Raw genomic sequence first — 22,171 nt, 5'->3', positions numbered from 1 at the left:
AGACGGCGACGGATGGAAATCTTTCAACGAAGAGGGAAGCGCCGAGAACTCGAAGGCCCAACTATATTCTCATTTGTGTCGGATATAACTACTCGTAGTATGGCTCTGCAGGCATAGGTTCAGCTAAATATTCTAGCAATGCGCAGTTAAATTACGGTGCCAAAGGTCCGACAAGTGTTGCAAATTTCGAACGCTTCTCGGGGATGCCGAACAGGCAGGCTGTTTTTCGCTTTCATGTCTCCCACTATGTCATTACGTTCATCTATATCAATAACTTCACCAAGTATGTAAGCTACAGGAAGGTCCTCCATGATACGCTTGCACGAAGGTTCGCCGGCAGATTTTTAGCGCTGCCTGCTGCATATGCTCACCTTCCCCGCCTTTGGCGCCGAGGAACAGAAGGGCAACTATTGCGTTCGTGATGGCGGTCTTGCTTTTCGCTAACTTTGCTGCCATCTCGCCTTGTTCAGATGCTTTGTCAACCACGCTCCAAGCTACTCTGCTTCTTCTTCTGCTTCTTCTTCTTCTGCTTCTTCTCTCCTTCTTGCAAGTGGCACGTGCTCGTGCATCGGTATGTTGATGTTGATTTCTTCAATCATAATTGTCGTAAGAATACAGCTTCTTCTTACTTTCTTTGACGTACTTCATTAGCATGTAACCTACGGCGTTTGTCTTGAAGCGGAATGGTGTGGTGTTTAGATCTCTCCGCAACTTTCTGACAAACAGCTGTAACGATATGACAAGAGCGCATATAGGCATTCAAAAATTGACCATTAAAACGAAGCGTTGAGGTGATGCTCTGAAACATGAAAGGGCTTGTCGAAAACATGAGAACCTCGAAAACTTCAAGACGAAGTGTACGCTTCTCAAGCATACAAACGCCATAACGGCAGACACAGTGTGACGCGTAGATAGCAGAGCTGTCACCAGTACGATGCGTTCATTTGCTCTGCCTGATCGAAAAAAGAAAAAAAAAACTACCCAGTTTATCACAGCCCATCTCGGCGGCCTGTGCGACTATACTACAGTTCTGCGAGGTTTGTCGGTCTGTCCTAAAGGTTCGTGCAGTGAGTCAGCAAAATGTGGGAAAGGGCATAGCAGCACCGGTCCCTCGCTCTCTTCACTCAAAGGCCATGGTTGGCCTCAGTATCGAGCCGGACCGCAGTTTGATAAGGCAGAATTTTACGAGTCCACTTCTTGTACAACTCAGTGCATGTTGTAGCTTCAGATGCCATTGCTATCTTTCTAGGGTTTTTTTTTTTTCCGCTTGCACTAATCTACAGCCAAACGTTATTCTCCAAATTCTTTATTAAAGCTGCCCTTTATCCCTAATTTCGTCTTTTCTTCCCGTTTTAGTCTGACTTCTCAATCACGCGTTATTTTTGCTCTTTGAGATCTTATTACTTTTTTGCATTTTTGTTTCACTCCATAAAGTATTCGCTGTCTTATGTTGACCTTACCCCCATCTTCATGGCCCACCCCACGAAATCAGTACGTGGAATAGTGGAGGACCATCATCCACATCAACATCATCTTTATGAGAACGTGTCGCATTCTTTGGAGTTGAGGTAGAAGAAGAAGACAGAATAAAGAAGCTGCCACCATGGATGACGACGCTGTCAAGAGCAAGCACACGCACCAAAGAAGACTAAAGCACAGCAGGAGAAAATCTTCGACGAAGTCTCGTGGAGCCCCTGTAAGTGGTTCCGTTTTCTTTCTTTGAGTATGTTGCCCTTTTTTGTTTCACATCGACTCGGCAGAGTGAGTGAAAAAGCCTACATGGTTCTCTTGATCTCATTGCGCGCTGCCGCTTTCCGGCTTCGCATGTTGATCAAAGGATAGAGTATATTCGAGTTTCATTCGAAACGAGAAGGCAGAAGGGACCACGAAGCATTGTTATCTTTCACGTTTAGGTTGGTTTGTTACTTTTTCGTTACTATAAAAATGGAAGCAAGCTCAGAAGCTAGGAACCTGGGAAAATAACTATATTTTACAGCAAAGCTGTTAAAGGCTAGTTACCCCAGGATCGTGTCCGTGTGTCGCCACAAAACTCGCGCCTTCTCCTCCTGCGTCCGCGTCAGACGCCTCATGCGTTCGTGCCGTCGAGTACGAGCCGCGATTGAGGCGGCCCTACAGAACAAAACGTCATTACGTGGGCCGATCCCGAAGATAGTGCAACACCGGGCCGACCCGCGGCGGAGTTGACGCAGGCGTTAAGCACTCCCCATACGTGCGCCGATCCCGAAGATAGTGCAAGCCGGGCCGACCCGCGAGAAAGGATGACCACCTTCGCTGGTCATCCTTTTTCACAGATAGGAAGGGCACGTAGTCTTTTTTTATTTTTTTTTCCTAGTCCAAATCAAAGGTGGCCTAATAGAACTAAAAGTTGCTCGGAATGGTAGGCTTCTATCTTTTCATCCCAGCGCTGCACTAAATGGCGGCTACTTTCCCATTTTTCTTCCTATAAGGAAACAACGATGGACGATGGGTTAAGCTGGCAGCACGTGGCACTCGTATCTGCATTGCCAGTCTTTTTTTTTAAGCAAAGCTTTCTTTGCCTCCTTCCCCCTATCCCCTTACTTTGTGGGTGCTTGCTACTGGCTGCTGTCTTGACCAGTAGACAACTTGGGTCACTGTGTATGTGCCAGTAAGTATTCGCCACAGGGCGTGAGACCACTTTGGACAATCAGAATGCGAATCAGAACGGGTACTTCCTACTGTGGTACGAGAGGTATGGAAGCCTTATATCGAATGTATACTCATGTATGTGTCGTGCTGCTCTGTGTATACACACCTCATCAACATTCTTCCCTCGACAAGCATCATACATCGATTTTGTCCTCTTGATGTGGACAGCAGCTACAGTCGACGATGCTGTGCTCGCGTCATGCACTGTACTGATGCTACCTCGCTAGCGCAAACAAGCATCGCGTCATTCAAGTTCCAACATTGCTTTGGGTCTGCAAGTCTTTTTCATTGTGTTAGCATTCTTAAGGTACTTCACGCACTTTTCGGGAGCTATGTCTGTATTTATGCATGTTTCTATCTAGCCGTTTTCCTGCCTACGTGGGTCACTGGGTGGTCCGTAGTCGAATGGGTAGCGCATGGGGCTGCTGTGCTGACGGAACAGTGCTTGAAACCAACCATCCGACCAACTTGGGTCACTCAGTGTGTGGCATCGTATACATACGTGCCGCTCTCCAACGAACCTCTTTCATGCGGACAGGGGTTACTGTAGATATGGAACTAGGTAGGTACCCCTGTTCGAAGAAACTTTGTGACGCCGGCTTGGAGTACTGGGTATATGCCACTCGGCCTGTGCTGGCCTCCAATGAACCTCTTTAATGCCAACTTGGGTCACTGGGTAAGTACCAGCAGGTGTGCACCACTCTTCAGTGAACGTCTTCGACGCCAACTTAAGTAACTAGGTATGTGCCATTGGGAATGTGCCACCGTACAATGACGAACAAATCCTTTAAATTTCTCGTATGCTGAGCGGCATCGAACCCATGTCACAAAGGTTCCTTAAGGAAGCCAACCCGACGCATTAATTGGCTGCACCGCAAATGCACTGTTTATGTGCCCCTTTTCAATGAACGACTTTCAAGCCAACGCTTGAGCGAGCTGTGAAATGAATGTATTGGGTACGTGCCACTTTTCAATGAACCTCTCGCCAGCTTGTGCCACGGTGTATGTGCCACTGAGTGTGCGGCAAGCTAGGAAACAATTCTCAGCGTTCGTAGGGCACCGGCACACCACGTTTCTCGTCTCGGAGGCCACGTGCGGACTTCTCAGCAGCGCCATTATATGGCGCAGCGTGCTCAGAAATAAGCGCGAGAGGAGGAGCCCTGTTGCCGCATTACAAGTTTCTCAGCGTTCGCACGCACCGGCGCGCCATGCATTTCGGAGACCACGGGCAGACTTCGCGGCGGCGACGCTAGATGGCGCTAAGTGTTTCAGGCAAAAGCGAAAGAGGAATCCCGCTGCAGTACACGCCTCATACAAACTCTTTTCGACGGTGGCAATGCGTTGTGTCGCTCTATTGATTCAATGCTAAACGCCTCCGTCGACAGTCATCGTGAGATGCGTTTCGCTGGTTTTCCTTCTTTTAAGCGAAGCTTTCTTTGATTATTCCTTCGACTTTTCCACTGCTGCTTCTGCTACTGTCTGGTACGCCGCATCGGGGGTTGGTTGAGAACGTGTATAAAAAAATTTGGAGGACGCTTAAGCTTCGCCTTTAAGAGTGGAACGCGATAGCATTCAAAGATCCCCGACTGCTTTTCACGCTTCCCGGCCACTAGAGCGTATGTAACCGTAATGTTTCCCGGGAAACGCTGGCCGCGAACGCTATGCACGAAGGCGGGCTTTCTGGTAGAAACGCGGCCTCTTGCGTAGGCCGCGATGCGAAGGAGGCGAGCGCCAGCTGGAGGTATTGCAAGGAACCGGGCGCGCCGCTCCGTGGCCCCCGAGACATCCGCGCGGCTGTTGTGTGAATGATAGAAACGCTGGAAAAAGGGTTTCTTTGAGTTTTCGCGTAACACGAATTAAGTTTTCTCGTATAGTCAAATTTCAATCCGACAGCTATCATGTCTGTAGGGTGTAAGTCATAGTTTACGATTTTTTCATGTATCTTAGGTTGAGAAATTCAATTAGTTCAGTAAATTCCTTGCGTCACATGGAGGACATGGGTATGGGCTGTTCGAAAAAACATTTCGCCGGAAGGACGTCCGACACCGACACCAAATTTTCTGCGACACGGGCTTCTTAACGCTATCGCGTTAACATACATGGAAGGGGCGCGGGAGATGGCTCCATGGGGCATGTTCAACGAGAGCTCCCTGGGCGTTAACCACTGTCGCCACAATGCCCCCTGGAGATCCCCGGTCGTTGCCACAATGCCCTATGCATCTATGTGGCCATCAACACAATGCGCACTGGACGACAGTAATTACGCGTGAGCCCCACCACCTCTTCCCGCAAAAGCATTTCAGAAGCTACCTGCATTTATCGTTGTACTCACGCACAACAGCTCAGAGAAAAGGTATATGGAACGGTAGAAACGAGGCAGGAAGAAGAGACATATTATCAGTTAAGGCAACGCCGTCATAATACAGGTGGATAACAAGGTTGCCACTCTTCGCTCGTGGCAGTTTGCATACATGGGAGGATCGCGAAAGAGGGGAAAGGCACCGTCAGAAAGCACAGCTCATTTGGGGTCTCATCGCTACAAGTAGACATGGCTAGAGTCGCGGACAAACTGGCAAAAAAAATGAAACTCAAGGTACGGTACGGCGCGTTTTTGCTGTTTCTCAAAAATAAACACCTTGTAGGTTTGTCCATGCGCCCAACTGACACAACATGTATAGACGCCAAACCACATTAAAACGCCGCAGTGTTAAGACAAATGTAACCGGCAGTGCAGCAACGACGCGATGTGCCGTGTGGGGCACTGACGGCGTCTACATGAATGCGACAACTGGGGCGTCACGTCGCATTTCTAGCGCGTCGCATTCATAGGAAGGCGTGTCGCACTGATGCAGCAGTAGAGGTTAGTTCAAGGCCGGGTAAGTCGTCTCGGGAGCTGCATGTAAACGCCTGCGTATCGCTTTGAGGGAGAGGCGGCTGCCGTCGTGTGCTCTCCTCCACTCGCAAGGTCCATCGCCTGAAAAATGAGCGCTCTTCGGCGAGGATAGTCCAGCAGCCCGTAAAGTGCTTCTCAAATTAACGACATCGTCAATGTATTTATTTCCCTCGCAAAACTTATTATATACGCAGACGATACGAACATATTCTTAGCTGGTGCAAATGCCAATGACACAGCAAACTGCACGCTCAAACACCTAGACAAATGGACACAAGAAATGCATCGCAAATTAATGTGAACAAAAGAAAAGTCGTTATTTTTCGGGCCAAGAATAAACAAGTTACTTTGATAAAACAAATATACTTTAGATCTCGTCCGCTGGAAATAGTACCACAGTGCAAAACCGTGGGTGCTATGCTTAAACAGCAGATTTCCTGGGACGAATATGTAGGCCACATTACTCCTAAGTTGTCGCAAACAATTGGTGTATTCTATCGCAACCGTGAAATGTTACCGTCTTGTATTATGTTGTTAGTTTATTACTCTTTATTGCATACTCTCCTTAACTGTTGTAGCCTTATCTGTAGAACTACAACAAATTACTGGTATTACAAAAAAAGCAATGTGCATTGTTAAATTACCAAGGTTACATCACACAAGAAAAATAATCTTGAAAAAAAAATATTCCAGTAACAAAAATCGATGACTATCGCCTCAGTCGAACACTTAAACAGGAATATCTCAATAAAACATGCTTTACTCATAATATTTCAGGCCTGAAAAGGCGCGAGCAAGGCTACAGAACAAGAAATAAGGACATGCGGGAAATTAAAAGATTTCGAACATGTGGCCTACAAACGTTAGAACATCGGCTTCCACAACTTCTTAATGACCTACTGAGACACGATATAACACCCCAATGTGTCACATTTCAGAAACTCCTAGACTACTTTCTTTCTTACACTTTTCTCGGTTATTTCTTTATGGAACGAAAGACCAATCGCTTTGCGGAATTATGGTGTAATTTGACATTATTGCTATGTTTTCTGTTAAAGTGTATTTGCCATGTCACTGCATAGCGTAAATTGTCAGAATCCTTTATTTCTTTCGCCATGTGTGCACGGTTTCTTTTAATGTGTGCCAGATGCAGCCTTTATGTAACATGTTTATATGTTTCTGTAGTGCAGTGTGATCACCGCGAGTACTGCTTCTTTTCTGTGTACATTCTTTTACATCACTTCGTATGCTGCTGCCAAAAGGGGGGCCGTTACTCTGTCAAGCTGTTGAAAGACAGCTTTTACATGGGTCTCCCTGCATCATCATATATGGCATGATGGTCAAATAAACGTATAATTATTATTATTTATTATTACTATTATTAAATTGGCATTGCTATAGCAGCAGTCATTGCATCGGAACTCGTGTTGCTCCGCGTCAAAGATCTCAGAGGCCAGTTTCTGAGCTTACGAGTTGTATGGTGCTCCAAGATGCCACCACGCTGCTACACGTCAAACGGCAAAGCAGGAAAGCACTCGAGCCGCAGTTGCTGCGTTTTCAGCGCTGGTTTTTCGAAACTAAATCGATAGTAAGTCAAGAAAATAGAATAAATAGAGGAGAGGAAGGAAATGGAGGAGGAGGATTAATTCTGCAGTTTTACGCGCCAAAACCGCGATATAATTATGAGGCGCGCCGTACCGGTTATGCGGGGGGGGGGGGGGGGAATAAATTTTGACCATCTGGGATTCTTTAACGTACGCCCAACGCATGGTACACGGGTGTTTTTGCATTTCGCCCACATCGAAATGCGGCCGCCATGACCGGAATTTGATAGCGCACTCTCGGGCTTAGTAGCGTCAAAGTCACTATGCCACCACGGCGGGTGAGCAAGAGGAGGTTATTCGTTGTCTGAGTCACGGAGCTTGCTAAATGTGTCCACAGATCTGAAGCGACTACTGTGTTTATGTCAAGTTTACTGGCTCACGAATTCACGCATGATAGCCGTGGTAATATTGACATATGCCTCCAAGAAGAGCGCGAGTAAAATATGGTGTTCGATTAGCGTGGACCCCACAAGTCTCATTCATTCATTCATTCATTCATTCATTCATTCATTCATTCATTCATTCATTCATTCATTCGTTCGTTCGTTCGTTCGTTCGTTCGTTCGTTCGTTCGTTCGTTCGTTCGTTCGTTCGTTCGTTCGTTCGTTCGTTCGTTCGTTCGTTCGTTCATTCATTCATTATTACAGTGGAGCTGTTAGAAGCTCGCTGGGTTTTTCTTGACGTGCGCAGCTTCGCCGAGCTGGCGGAGAGACCTGAGAGAGAGGGAAAGCCGAGTATAAATATAACATCGCGCAGCATAGCAACGCAGCGAGAATGGGTGGAACCTGGCGGGGGAGAAGAAGCGGCGCGCACCCAAGCGAGGAACGCCGCCCAGATACGTGCCCTCTCCGGTGGCGCGCGAGGCAGAGGGGTTACCCACCACCCAGTTCCAAAGGGGATGCTCATAACATCCAACCATCCATTAGGCGAGGAAGAACGGGCGTTCTTCTCCGGCGGCTGCTAGGGTGCCTCGATGTCCTCCTCGCCCGCCGCTCCGTACAGAGTGGAGACAACCGCGGCGTCCACTACAGCGTTGGCCACGCGAATCGCGGACGCCTTAGGGACGCGTTGCCGGCGCTCGTGTGTCTTGTGGAGGGGCTCCACCCACTATAACCAAACAGCCTCTATTACAATAAACGTTTACTCTCTCTCTCTTGTGTGCGGTTTGGCACTACTTAACAAGCCTTCCCCCACCTCCACTGGTCTCTAGCGTTTGCGATAGCAGAGCCATTCATGCCTGTTTATTTATTTATTTATTTATTTATTTATTTATTTATTTATTTATTTTTGCGCAGCAAACAACCGACCCAAGTGTCGTCCTGTCGACCGGTGTCGTCACCCTATCTCCACAGGCATATCCGTCATCGGTGAGAACCTTACCTTGAGAAAATCGAGTTTAAGATGTTTCTTCACATGCGTTTTGATTTACGTATTTACTATTCCAAACACTCTATTTCCTTTCACACTGCAGAACAGGGGTGTGCGAGTACTCGAAATTCTCGATTCAGGAATCGAATAATCGAACAACAAATGTAATCCCACCCGCCGTGGTTGCTCAGTGGCTATGGTGTTAGGCTGCTGAGCACGAGGTCGCGGGATCAAATCCCGGTCATGGCGGCCGCATTTCGATGGAGGCGAAATGCGAAAACACCCGTGTACTTAGATTTAGGTGCACGTTAAAGATCCCCAGGTGGTCGAAATTTCCGGAGTCCTCCACTAAGGCGTGCCTCATAATCAGAAAGTGGTTTTGGCACGTTAAACCCCATAATTTAAAAAAAATGTAATCCACAAATACGACTATTTTTAAATAGCTTTAGAATATTTTAAATCCTCTAGTGGCCTCGATGAAAAAATTAAAGCACGAGAGACCAATTTCGTACCGACGGCCAAAATTCAGCAGGCATAAAATGCGATAAGTTACTTATCGCGGAGCATGCACGCATACAGCCCTCAGGGAACCAGACTTATTCGTGTATGCCGTGATTATTCGCACTCTCCGAAGAATGCTGTGTATTCGAACAGGCTACCCGTTTGTTACGAATGCTCCATTTAGAAAACAGCGCTTCATAACGTTCACTATATTATGTAAAACTTGTTAACATCATGGATACTAGGACATGAACATTGTTTTATATTAATGGAGGAAACGACCATTGTTTATTTGAAATGTATTTATTATTCGATTCACTTCTGGCACTATTCGTCTTTCATTTAGTCTAAAAAAAAATACTATTCGCGCACCCCTATGCAGAAGATCAGGAAAGTTGAATGGGTTTAGAGGGTTTTTTTTAGAATTAAATTTATTGTTGCGTATCCAGTCCAATAAAACTTTAGTCACTTTTCAAACAAAATCTGTGCGAACTCTGAGATTTACAGCATTGCTTGTTTGGAACTAACCAGGCACGGCGCAGAGACAGTCTGGTAGCGGGCACCACTTCACTGCGCTAAATGATGCTCACAGCTACTTCCAACTACGATAAAAGTCGCGTTAAATGCCGCACATGCAATGTGTTACATGGACAATATTTCACAAACAACTTCGCTTTAATCTGTCTGAAGCTGTACCACATTTGCAAGAGTCATATTGTCGCAGCAAGCTACGATGACGTACGCGGCAGCGTCAGGATTATTAACTCGAAAGGAGTGCGCTTCGTAAAGCACAGTAACATTCACCTTACAGGAGAGTGGCAACGTTAGAGAGGCAGACACGGGAGTCCTTACTGCGGGCCCGCTGACGTCCAAGATACAACCACAGGAGGAGGCATTGCCGGTAAGCTGCGCCTAAGTTGAATTATGACAATCCATTCAATCTGGCAGTGTCATTAGGAGTATTATAGCTGAATCTGTCACAGCTCGCGAACACTTCATCCAGCGAGGACGGTGCCCAGCTCACAAGGGGAGGGGGGGGGGAAATAGTTTACTGCCCCAATACCTGGGGCGTCGAAAACGTTACGCAAGCAGTAGTCTGGACGTAGTCTGGGTGTCATGTGGGGTGTTCAGTAAGACACTCGATAGCTAGATTGGGAAGCCCGTAGGGTGCCGTCGCTACCGCGACATCTACATAAACATCGGTGCGTAGCCCGACAGCAAGGTCTGGTAAGGCGCAGCGATTCCTAAACGTTATACATCATCAACACTTCAATCAAGAATGTCAACATCGCCAAACAGAGAATGCGTAAGCGTCTCACATTTTAATGTTGTGCATTCTTTTTCCTTCTCTCTCCGCGACCGGCGCAGGCCAAGGGAGCCGCAGACAAGAGCCACAGCGAGCGCCACGGCCACCGCCAACGATCAAAGCGCCACCGGCATCCCGAGAACCAGCAGGAACAGCAGCAGGAACAGCAGCAGGAACGGCAGCAGGAACGGCAGCAGCAACAGCCGCCCGACGATTTCAACCACGCACCGACGCCCTTGCCGGCCGAGAACTCGTCGGGTCTACCTGCAGGTCCATGGGTGCCCTTGCCAGCCGGCTCCTCCCCCCAGGACATGGGTCGCTTGCAGGTCTCGGGCACCGTACACACCGTTACGACCAGCCGCATCAGGCGCATTTCCGAAGCGTTTTCGGAGTGGCGTCGCGTATACGGCGCCGGCGCGTCCATTTAACTCCACACGATGTCATATTTACGGAAGAAAACGGGTGCGCCCATCTGCGGAACCCATTTCGGCCGTGATAACTTACGAAAGTAACGTTACGAAGGCTATAGAAAGACAACTCCGACTCCTCGCATTCGCTACCCCCTCTTCCCACCCACCCCAAAAAGAAAAGAAAAATGGTGGATCACATATGAAGGAATGATATACATATGCGTCATGTAACCCGATGCAACTTTGTCTCATAATTCGATGTCGCAAAATAGTGACATTTGTCACATGCAAGGCGTTCACATCTCATCATATTTATCACCAAGTGACGGTTTCTTCGATCGGTGGCCACAGCGCTTAGCTTGCGCTCGCGATCAGAACGTATACAGTATACGTCGCATACCGGAAGCACCAGAGACCAAATACTACGTAATTTGATGTAACCTCATTTCTACACGCTGTATAGTTGTAATATATGAAGAACTTACGCGGTAGAAAGCGTCGCAGTTCACAAACCACTACAGAGCGCACCGCACGGGCTCTCATGACCGCACCAAGTGTTTCAGCGAACACTTTCAAAAAGTTTTAAAAATTGCCTCTCGCAGGTCGCACAATTCTAGTCCACGAGTTGGTCTACTCGAAAAGCCGGACATTACGTGCACAAAGAAATGAAATGCGTAACAGACGAACAAAAATGCACTGATTAAGTTTTTAATGGATTACCTTATGTCACATATTGCAATTTATAAATTTTAGCGGGTGAGATTGCAAGGCATGGCCACTTGAAAAGAATAGTGTGGATGACACCATTTACGAGATATTCGCGGTCAAACTTGCGGCGAAAATTCGCTGTCGTTTCACTTACTTTCTTAAAAAAACGTCGTCTTATGCATTGAAGCCCTAAAGTAAGTGGTACGCCATTGAATTTCTCCGCAAAGTTCGGGAATTAATATCTCGAAACTAGTGTCATATCCCGAGAAATTATTCCAAGTGCGTCCGCCTTGCGAACTCCCCAGGGAATTTGTAAAATGCAATATATGTGCCATAAGGTAAATAGACAAACACTTAATTAGTGCATTTTGTTAATCAGTGGATTATGCATTTCAAATTTTGTGCAACTAATGTCCGTCTCTTCGAGTAGACAAGCTCATGGATTTGAATTGTGATATGTGCCGCAGGCACATTCCTTTTTTTTTTTTTTTTTAATTGTGAAAGCGTTCGTGAAACACCCGGTGTGTAAACTTACGAAACTTCAACCGTGTTACCTGCCATATATAAAATGGCTTAAGTGTGCTACCGCTGCCGCCGTGTAGTGTTACAGATGATAATAAAACACGGTTTGTCCTATCTGCTACTAAGGAGATAGACGTCTTCAAGCACACTAAATGGTTATTTGCACAGCTTATATGACTATCAGTATAACGGCACTTATAGCACGCAACACGAAAGCGAAACTGCAGCGTTCGTTCTTAATACTACGGGCAAGTTAACGTGCCGCATTCTGCTATCAGCTGGTGCTGCTCTCGACCATCACGATAGTGATGACGGCGCTGATCGGGGCCGCGTTCCTGGCCTCGGTGACCACGATCGGCTCAGCGGGGCGGCGCTGTGCGACCGCCGCCTGCGATCGCCATCGCGCCCTGCTCGCCGAGTGCCTCAACGCGTCGGTGCCTCCGTGCCGAGACTTCTACGGACACGTCTGTTCGCGGTGGGACGCTGCGAAGGACGGCCCACTCGCCGCCACCGTCCAACAGCAGTGAGTGCGCGGCCGCGGGGCACGTGGCCTCCGAGATCGGGCGGTGCGTCCGTCCGCCGCGCTTAGCCGAATCTCGAAGGCCATGCGGTGTGCCAAGAAGTGTTAAATGAGCCGCAAGTAGCATACCTTTAAAAAAAAAAATAACTAGCGTACCCGAATTTTTTACGCCTTTGACGATGCGTTAATTCTAGAGTATTTAAAATTTCGTCCGTCGCAATATTACATCAATTGTTAGTCACCGCAACGTATCGGTTTCCACGAGCACCTGTGTCCGTGGCTTTAGCGCTTATTCCGGTTGAATGTCTAACCAACTACCCAATGCTTCCACGTTAACAAATTTTTTTTTCACGTTTTTAGAGATCGCTACGAGAATGATGGCGTCCCGGCGGGAGTCGAAATAACCAAAGGGGTACGCTTTCGCGTCGAAGCTATGAACGAGTTTTCCTTTCATATGGTTTCTCGCAAGGACTTTCCGGTGCGTTCAAATTAAGCGATACGTCGAATTAACGGGAGTCGACTGTATGGAGTTCATGAAAGGAAATTTTTTCTCGACTGTAGCAGAACGTCACAAAGGGAAAGAATTCTGATATTTATGTGCAGCGCATACTCCATACATATGAAAGATTATTCTTCGTTCAGAACTCGACTCAAGGACCGCCGCCAGAATGGAGCCGTATAGATCGATCCAATTAAGCCAGGAAGTTTGTGATAGCAACGGGTTAACCTCATAAAAACTTCACATTTTGCCTGAAAACAACCTCGAATGTACAGAAGCTGAAAACTGATACAGTCCTGTCTCCTTGGCAATATAACAAACACTATCTGCGCGCCATTAGAGGGAGCACAGAGAACACGCGCTGCTTGCATATTGTACCTAGCCGAGACGCAGCAATGCGCTAAATTATATTCGGGTAGGGTGTGCAAACCTTCGCTCAGAGTGGCTGACAGCAGATACTGAGGATTCTATCTGAATTGCTGCGTGCGTTTTGTCTTCGCAGACTGGCTCAACATGTTACATTGCGAACACTGCGTACTGCAGGTTCATGACCAAGGTGGCAACGAGAGCACTCCATCTAAGCGTGCCGCCGAAAGGGCAGACGGTCGTGGAAAAAGCCGCCGGGCTGTACCAGTCCTGCGCGCGCGCCTACATTCACAACGCGAGCCACGCGACCGAGGCGCGAGACCTGCTGGTCACCTTCGGGGTCCACTGGCCCCGGCTCAGCAACGCATCGCGTCTTCTACCCATATTCCTCTCGATGTCGGCCGGCTGGAGTTGGGCCAGTGTGCTGGAGTTCGTAGCGACACGCCGAGGGCACATGACCGTGCGGCCGTCGTCGTTCTATGCGTCGCTGCTGCGACAGAGGCAACTGATGCTTGAAAGCGAAGCCAAACAGAACCCCTACAAACAGTACTACGACGCTATGGCGGCCGCATTCCAACAAGACGCTGCCGAGACGCCCTCCTACGATGAGCTGACGGAGCTCGAGAAGAAAATAGTGCCCAACCTGACCGCCGCGCTCTCTGTTCCGTACTCTAACCCACTGGAGAATATCACTTCGGCGACCATGGCCAGCTTGTCATTCGATGTCGTCACCGCGAGCGAGTGGGAAAAGCTGCTCGGGGCCGCGTTCAACACTTCCGAACTCGGCCCGTTCACTTTCACCATCGAGTACTACGAGTTCTTCGAGCACTTCTTCAGGCTGGTGACGTCCCAGAGCGAGAGTGCCATGGCTTACTACGTCGGCTGGGCCGTCGCGCAAGCGCTCTCCCTGCTCGCGAGTCGGCAGCTGGCCGCGCTTTACTTCATGGGCGACGCGTGGGCAGGTAGAGGCCACATGCTTTTCTGCGCGGACGTCGCGCATAGATACGTCGGCGTCGCACTGGTCGTGGAACATCTCCGACACGAGGTGACCGAGGACGTGCTCACCGACGTCCTGAGCGTGGAGTCCGCCGTGCAGGCGACTTTTCGAGAGCGACTGGCCGGCTCGACGTGGGCCAGCGTTGTGCCGAAGAACGTGCTCGAGGACGAATGGCTGGAGCAGTCTCTGGAAATGGTGAAGGTGAACGAGGCCGACACGTTAGGCGATATGGACCAGCACTTTCCGGACATGGGGGAGAACGTCTTCGAGAACATACGGCTGGTCACCGAGCACAGGCGGTCAGTTAAAGGTAATACGAGTGCGGTTCACTTCGTGGACACCGTCAACGGGCGCATCTCCACCTATGACCGTGGGCGATTCATGCTGCTTCCCGTGGCCTTAGAGATGCCGTTCTACGGCGTCGACACGATTGCAGCGGCGAAGTACGCTATCCTCGGAAACGAAGTGGCGTATGCTTTATCATCCGTGATCCTGGACAACGTGCGAACGTACGACAGCAGGCTCCAGTTGACCTTCACCCACAAGCTGGCTTGTTTCTTCAACAGGCAGGTGCTCCTCAGTCATATCGCACCACACCAAATGCACCTCATCAAGGGGGTGACGTCGGTACGGACGCTGCTGAGGGCGCTGGTCAATTCGAGCAGCAACGGGAGACCGACCAGGCTACACGGCTACGAGGCGCTGACGGACGCGCAGATGCTCCTGATATTCTGGTGCATCGTACAGTGCGGCAGCCGCGATGGCAGGCGCATGTGCAACGGCCCGCTCGCCGTGGTCCAAGAGTTCGCGGAGGCCTTTCACTGCGAGCATGGTGCAGCGATGCGAAGTGGTAGGAACTGCGCGGTGATTTGAACGAAACTCCTGGGCAAAAACAATTGTTTGTTCGCTGACCGACGACCACGGCACGAGAGTCCGCAGAACCATATCACACAACTGAACAATGCCTTCCACGTGTGACAAACAAACTAGCCGCGATACTTCATTTTTAACTCGGCTCAGCACTGTGTAGTTCTTTCTTGATTAGTATTCTCGTAATTTATTGCCTCGATGTGTGCGCGCTGTCGAAATGGTGTCGAAAAGATTACGGCGTGCTTTCTGTTTGTGCTACTGTGAATTTTCAAGTTTGTTCTCACCTGCCACTTCGACGCGCTTCCGTACATTGTGTGCTGTGCAGTCATGTGCTGGCTGTCAAATGCAGATCGCTCCGTACTGCCGTTCCGCTTTTGCGTACGAACATACACGAATATCACGCATGTAATCGTGGGAGGACTTCGAGAGACCGAAGTTCGTAGCGACCCGGCATTGCCTTGAACCGCTTCGTTCCATCCGAAATAACTCTACTCGGAGCAGCTCCCACTTTGCTATCGGAGATTCGACATTGCTGTGTCCTTGTCCGGTTCAAGTTTGCCACTGCAGCAAACATCTCCTGGCACTTGCAGGGTGCCTTCGCGCTTGCTGCATTTCCGAACTCTGACAGGAACGCTGCCTGCATACACGTCAGTGAAAAACTTACGCGTAATTTGTATGCGCAGGCATTTCTCTTAGCCACGTGTGTATTTTTTTTTTCGTTCAAGCTTGACAATTGTACGGTGGGTGCGAAACTGCACAGGGCCAGTTTTGTGTATTGACTCTAGGGAACAAGCCCCGCTTGAGATTATATAAGTTAGCGAGGACATGAATCTGTTGCCTGCTTTCGTTGAGCTCACTGATGGTCCTGAACTCTGGAACGTTGAGAACACAGCTGGTCAGACACAAGCGAATATACGTACCGCCCTTACTAGGGGGCCTTTGGGTATTAAACGTACACAGACACGTCGGTGGTGCCTTCCGGTGTCCTGACTGAGCACACATACGTGCCGGCAGTTTAGGAGTAGCCAACCCTTTTCACAACATTACGTGTAACTCCGTTTACCTATGCCTTGCGCATCGTGGACCCCGTTTGGCTGTTACTGTGTCCAGCATAACACTCTGTGGTTTTCACGCCGGTTACATCTTATTTCGGCAAGCAAACTGGAAATGTGTCGCATTTGATCCAAGCGCAAGCATTCAGCAAATATCTTATGCACCGTGCCAGGATAACATGGATTAGCTCTGCGATAGTGTGGGCGCATATACGCGTAGACGCGACCAGTCACTCTGGCGTAAGCAGACCTAACTCCATTCCGTATCGGTGTAAACATGTTTCTTGCTCGTTGTTCGATAAAAAAGAGTCATGCGACACAAGAGCGTTCATGGTGCATTAAGGCTGACCAGAGCTTCACAAGATGAATCCATCAGCGCACGATGTTCTCAGGTGCGTCTGCGCTAGTCGGTCTCTGCTATGCTAAAACTTCAAACCGGACTCATCCGTTCCGCAGCAGCGGGCAAGGCGTAATGGGGTGCCTTATTTATAATGCATAATTTCCTCTCGCCGTTTCCCGGTATCTAATAGATGCACGCTGCTGCTTTCAGCAGCCATAAATTACCGCTTTGCCTTTTGGGCCGTATGGCTGCAGCCAGAAAGAAGTCGAAGCGTCAATCAGTAGTAGTATGGGACATATTGAAGATATGATTCCCCTGTGGAGGGTCAAAAATCAAGTGAATATATATGTAAGTCTTGTGGTGTTTTCTTTATGAAGGTTTGCCATTAGATTGGAGCAAACTTTATTTTGCCTGCAGTTGGGCGAGGTTCTCTTTTATGTACCGGCGAAGCGAATAGTTCTCCGTTTGCATAATTAAACAGCGCTGGATCGAGACATGGTGAGACAGAAAGTGCTTAAATTTTACTTTTCTAGGCAATCTAAGCTGCGCTGTAGTAGCTCGAGAATATTTTAGCCATTCCAATTGGCGCTGTAAAAAAAAAATGCTTTATGGTTTCAATTCGAAATTGTAGTGAACTGATGGGTTTCACGAACAAAGCGTGCCTCGCCATACCGACAGTCGGTTGCTACCGTTGCGTGCTACCGTTGCGTGATGGGTGGGTCATATTGTCGATAAAGGCTACTGAGGGCCACTATGAAACACTTCATCGCTTGCAATTGGTTGGCTCTCGATCTTAACAACGAAACATTTCTCTCGCGTGATTGCTACTATGGTATTTGCGAATTAAGTATGTAAATACTCTACATGACGCACCATCGTGTTATCAGCCATGAGCGTTTCGTTTTTTGGAGGCCTGTTTCAGAGAGGGGTGAAACTAGCAGCAAACTTTTTCATAAAAAATGGGCGCCTAACTCTTTCTTTTACGCATTAATATATTTGGCTAGAACTACCACAGAAATAAGAATCATGATGACAGCTTCGCTGGGCAATGTCTTTCTAACATGGATAACATGCTGACGCCAATTACCAAGATGTTTCTTTCATGTAAAATGCAATGTCTCTCATAGCTAAGTTCTAAGAGAATTTTAAGTGTTTAGCCAAGCATCGTACACAACTTCGCGTATTGAATTTGCAGACATTCTTTTTACGCAAAAGTTATGGACAGACACGGCGCATATATGCATTGTAAAACCAGTAGCCCCGTTCAACGCTACATAGCTTGCGATTTCCAAGCCCCAAATTTTATTGACTCACGTGCTTTAGGAGAAGGAACTGTGGTTCAGGCATGGCAGCAGAAAGAAGCCGACATACCCTTCAATAAGTGCGGCTCGAGCCACCCATACCTCAAGCATACACGAAGGGAACGAGCGCGCGCGGCCGCCGAGCGAGACGGAGCGAGCGGCGCCCTGGCGGTGACGTCACACGTGAGAGGGCGCCACTCCTAATTCTCGCCGCTAATAGACTGCACTCACGAAACCTTCGTTCAGAAACGAAGTCACTAGGAGCGTGAGAACTGCTCAGCCCTGTCAGTTTCCTGTGGCGCCGTAGACATCCAGGAGCTGCAAAGCTCCGGAGGGTGAAGGCAAGAGTTCACCTTATGCGCAGTTTTCAAGCATAGCGAATGCAAGGGTGAACCACCGAGAAATCTCAGGGTCAGCTCCTGTGGGGCGGCGATGCCTTCGTTCCTTCTGACAACGAATGTAGTATATGGAATTTGCAAAGGCACAGCAAAGCTGCCTTTCCCGCAAGAGCAGGGCTTGTGAGTAGAAGCCCTCTTTAAATATTCAGCAGCAGGCAAGAATCAGATGTGTGCGTTAAGAGACAAAGCCGGCAATATCGTTACTAATATGGATGAGATAGTTCAAGCGGCTGAAGAGTTTTATAGAGATTTATACAGAACCAGTAACACCCACGACGATAAGGTGAGAGAGAATAGTCTAGAGGAACTTGAAATCCCACAAGTAACGCCGGAAGAGGTAAAGAACGCCTTGGGAGCTATGCAAAGGGGGAAGGCAGCTGGGGAGGATCAGGTAACAGCAGATTTGTTGAAGGATGGTGGGAACACTGTCCTAGAAAGATTGGCCGCCCTATATACACCATGCCTCATGACCTCGAACGTACCGGAATCTTGGAAGAACGCTAGCATAATCCTAATCCATAAGAAAGGGGACGCCAAAGACTTGAAAAATTATAGACCGATCAGCTTACTGTCCGTTGCCTACAAAGTATTTACTAAGGTAATCGCAAATAGAATCAGGAATACCTTAGACTTCTGTCAACCAAAGGACCAGGCAGGATTCCGTAAAGGCTACTCAACAATAGACCATATTCACACTATCAATCAGGTGATAGAGAAATGTGCGGAATATAACCAACCCTTACATATAGCCTTCACTGATTACGAAAAAGCATTTGATTCAGTCGAAACCTCAGCAGTCACGAAGGCACTACGGAATCAGGGTGTGGATTAGCCATATGTAAAGATACTGGAAGATATCTATAGCGGTTCCACAGCCACCATAATCCTCCACAAAGAAAGCAACAAAATCCCAATAAAGAAAGGCGTCAGACAGGGAGATACGATCTTTCCAATGCTATTCACAGCATGTTTACAGGAGGTATTCAGAGACCTGGAGTGGGAAGAATTGGGGATAAAAGTTGATGGAGAATACCTTAGCAACTTGCGATTCGCTGATGATATTGCCTTGCTTAGTAACTTAGGAGACCAATTGCAATGCATGCTCACTGACCTGGAGAGGCAAAGCAGAAGGGTGGGTCTGAAAATTAATCTACAGAAAACTAAAGTAATGTTTAACAGTCTCGGAAGAGAACAGCAGTTTACGATAGGTATTGTTGGAATCGTACCGCTGGCACGAGTTGTTGGGGTCTCGGTGCTGACGCCCGTTATTGCCAATGGGTCGCAAGCCCCAAGGGTAGCGTTGGCCTGGCGGCCTGGGGCACTGGAAGCATCCGAAGGTCCCGGCAAAGCATGAGAAGACTGGTAACAGAACAACTTGTTTATTCTAACATAGCAAAAGAGCGGCCGGTCAGGTCGACCGAAGTGGAGAGACGGGAGAGCACGTAACTCAACAGTACAAATCGGAGCCTCTCCCCTGGCGTCCGGGGGCAGCTGCTCTTATACTCTCGGCGTCGCGGTCCAAAAGGGAAGGAGGGAAGGTCACGGGATGAAGGTCACGGGACGGCGCAGCAGGGGCCCACGACGGCGCGAGCGGTTGAGCCGAGAGACCTCCAGGCCCCTCCTTAGGGGAACTCCGCTCCCCGGCTGCCGCGCTTTGACAAGCGAGGGCACACACACACACACGCACACACGAAGACACGTGGCACTGAAACACGCCTGGACACGCTTGGCGGGTAGGCGTCGCGGCGGCGTCGGACGGGCCAAAATGTCCGCCGCTTTGAACAAAGCCCCGGCGTCCGTTGCATCCGCGCCGGCATTAGCGCGCGTTGTAGGCGAAACGTAACAGACCGCCCCGCCGGGGGAAGGAGATCCCGAAGGTCAGGGGACTGCATCCGCTGTCCGGAGGGATGTCGCTCGATGATGCTCATAACCGAAGTTGGGCGTCCTTGGGCGTTTCTTGAGCGCAGCGCACAGAGAAGGCCTCGTTCTCACGTTCAGGTGCACACAGGACACTGCAAAGTGACTTCGGGAGAGTTGACATTTTTGTTCTCGTTTCCGGCAAGCGTTAGAACTACGCCGAAAGTCAACCGCTCAGTCAGCAAGCACGGCACAACCCTCACTAAGCCCTGCCAGGCTCTTTCCCCTTTTATACTGCTGCCTAGTTCCTTACAGTAGTTTAGCAGCACTCAGAACGCGTCCATAAATCGGAAAAATTGCACTAAAAAGCACATCATCACTTTGAAACACTACACAAAAGCAATAAGTTAAAAAAAAATCCTGCCTCAGGAAGAAAAACATCAGTAACAAGCAATTTTGAGGCTGATTCCCACGTTAGGGGCTTCGACTTAAGCCATCGGCGTTACCGTTGAGACTCCCCTTTTTGTAACGCACCTCAAAGGAATATTGTTGCAAAGCGAGGCTCCAGCGCAGGAGGCGGCCATTTTTGGGAGAGATGGTCTGCAGCCATTGGAGAGGGCAGTGATCCGTTTCAATGATAAACCTCGAGCCGGCTAGGTAACATGACAATTTCTGAACGGCCCACACGATACACGCACACTCTTTCTCGGTGGCGCTATACGCCTGCTCACGACTGGTCAGCTTACGACTAGCATACAGGACGGGGTGTTCTACTTCTCCATTTTCCCGTTGGCACAGTACAACGCCCATGCCTCGCTCACTAGCATCACACTGAACAACGAACCCTTTTGTGTAGTCGGGCGATCGTAGCACCGGCTGGCTTGTTAGGGCGCTCTTTAGGGCGCTAAAAGCCCTTTCCTTCGTCTCCTCCCAGACGACTGTTTGCGGCTCTGTCTTTCTTAGAGCATCCGTCAAGGGAGCCGCGATATCAGAGTACCTGGGGATGTACCTCTGATAGTAGCCGGCGACACCTAAGAACGACCGAATATCGGTCTTCGTGCGCGGTCGCGGGAAGTCTCGCACAGCGGCCACCTTTATTTCAGAGGGGCGGCGACGACCCCGACCAATCACGTGTCCGAGGTAGACAACCTCGGCCTGTGCTAACTGGCACTTGGGAGCCTTGACTGTCAAGCCCGCATCGCGCAGGCGGGTTAGCACTGCCCGCAAGTGCGCCATATGTTCAGGCCAGGATGCGGAGAATATCGCTACGTCGTCTAGATACGGTAAAGCGAATTCTTGCTGTCCCCGCAACACTTTATCCATGAGGCTTGAAAAGCAGTATGGCGCGTTCTTCAAACCAAAACTCAAAACTTTAGGACGGAATGTCCCCATTGGTGAAATGAACGCCGCATACCTACTAGCCTCTTCTGTAAGTGGAACCTGCCAATAACCCCTGACAAGATCTAGGGTGGAAATAAACTGAGCGCTACTCACTCTCTCAAGGCGCTCCTCGATGTTAGGGATCGGATAAATTTGATCCTTAGTGATGGAATTAAGCCTGCGGTAGTCGACGCAAGGACGAGGTTCCTTGCCCGGTACCTCAACTAAAATCAAAGGGGAGGTATAATCACTCTCACCCGCTTCAATAACACCGAGCTGTAGCATTTTCTTTACCTCAGCCTCCATAATATCGCTCTGGCGGGGTGACACCCGGTACGCCTTGGATCGTACTGGCTCTGGGGAGGTAAGTTCTATGTCATGAGTAAGGACAGAAGTCCTACCAGGCCTCTCAGAGAACAGACCTTGAAACTCTTGTAAGAGCTGGTGTAGTTCTGTTTTCTGCTCAGGCGACAGCGATGCTTTACTTATTAAGTCACTAATGACTTGATCGGCGTCTTTCCTGTTTGTCACTGAGCCTAGTCCCGGAAGCTCGACCGGAAGCTCTTCTAACTTTCCCGCATCGGAAATTTC

The sequence above is a fragment of the Dermacentor andersoni genome, chromosome 5 (genome assembly GCF_023375885.2).
Source record: "Dermacentor andersoni chromosome 5, qqDerAnde1_hic_scaffold, whole genome shotgun sequence".
Taxonomy (NCBI): Eukaryota; Metazoa; Arthropoda; class Arachnida; order Ixodida; family Ixodidae; genus Dermacentor; species Dermacentor andersoni.
Note: the sequence above shows the minus strand (reverse complement) of the source record.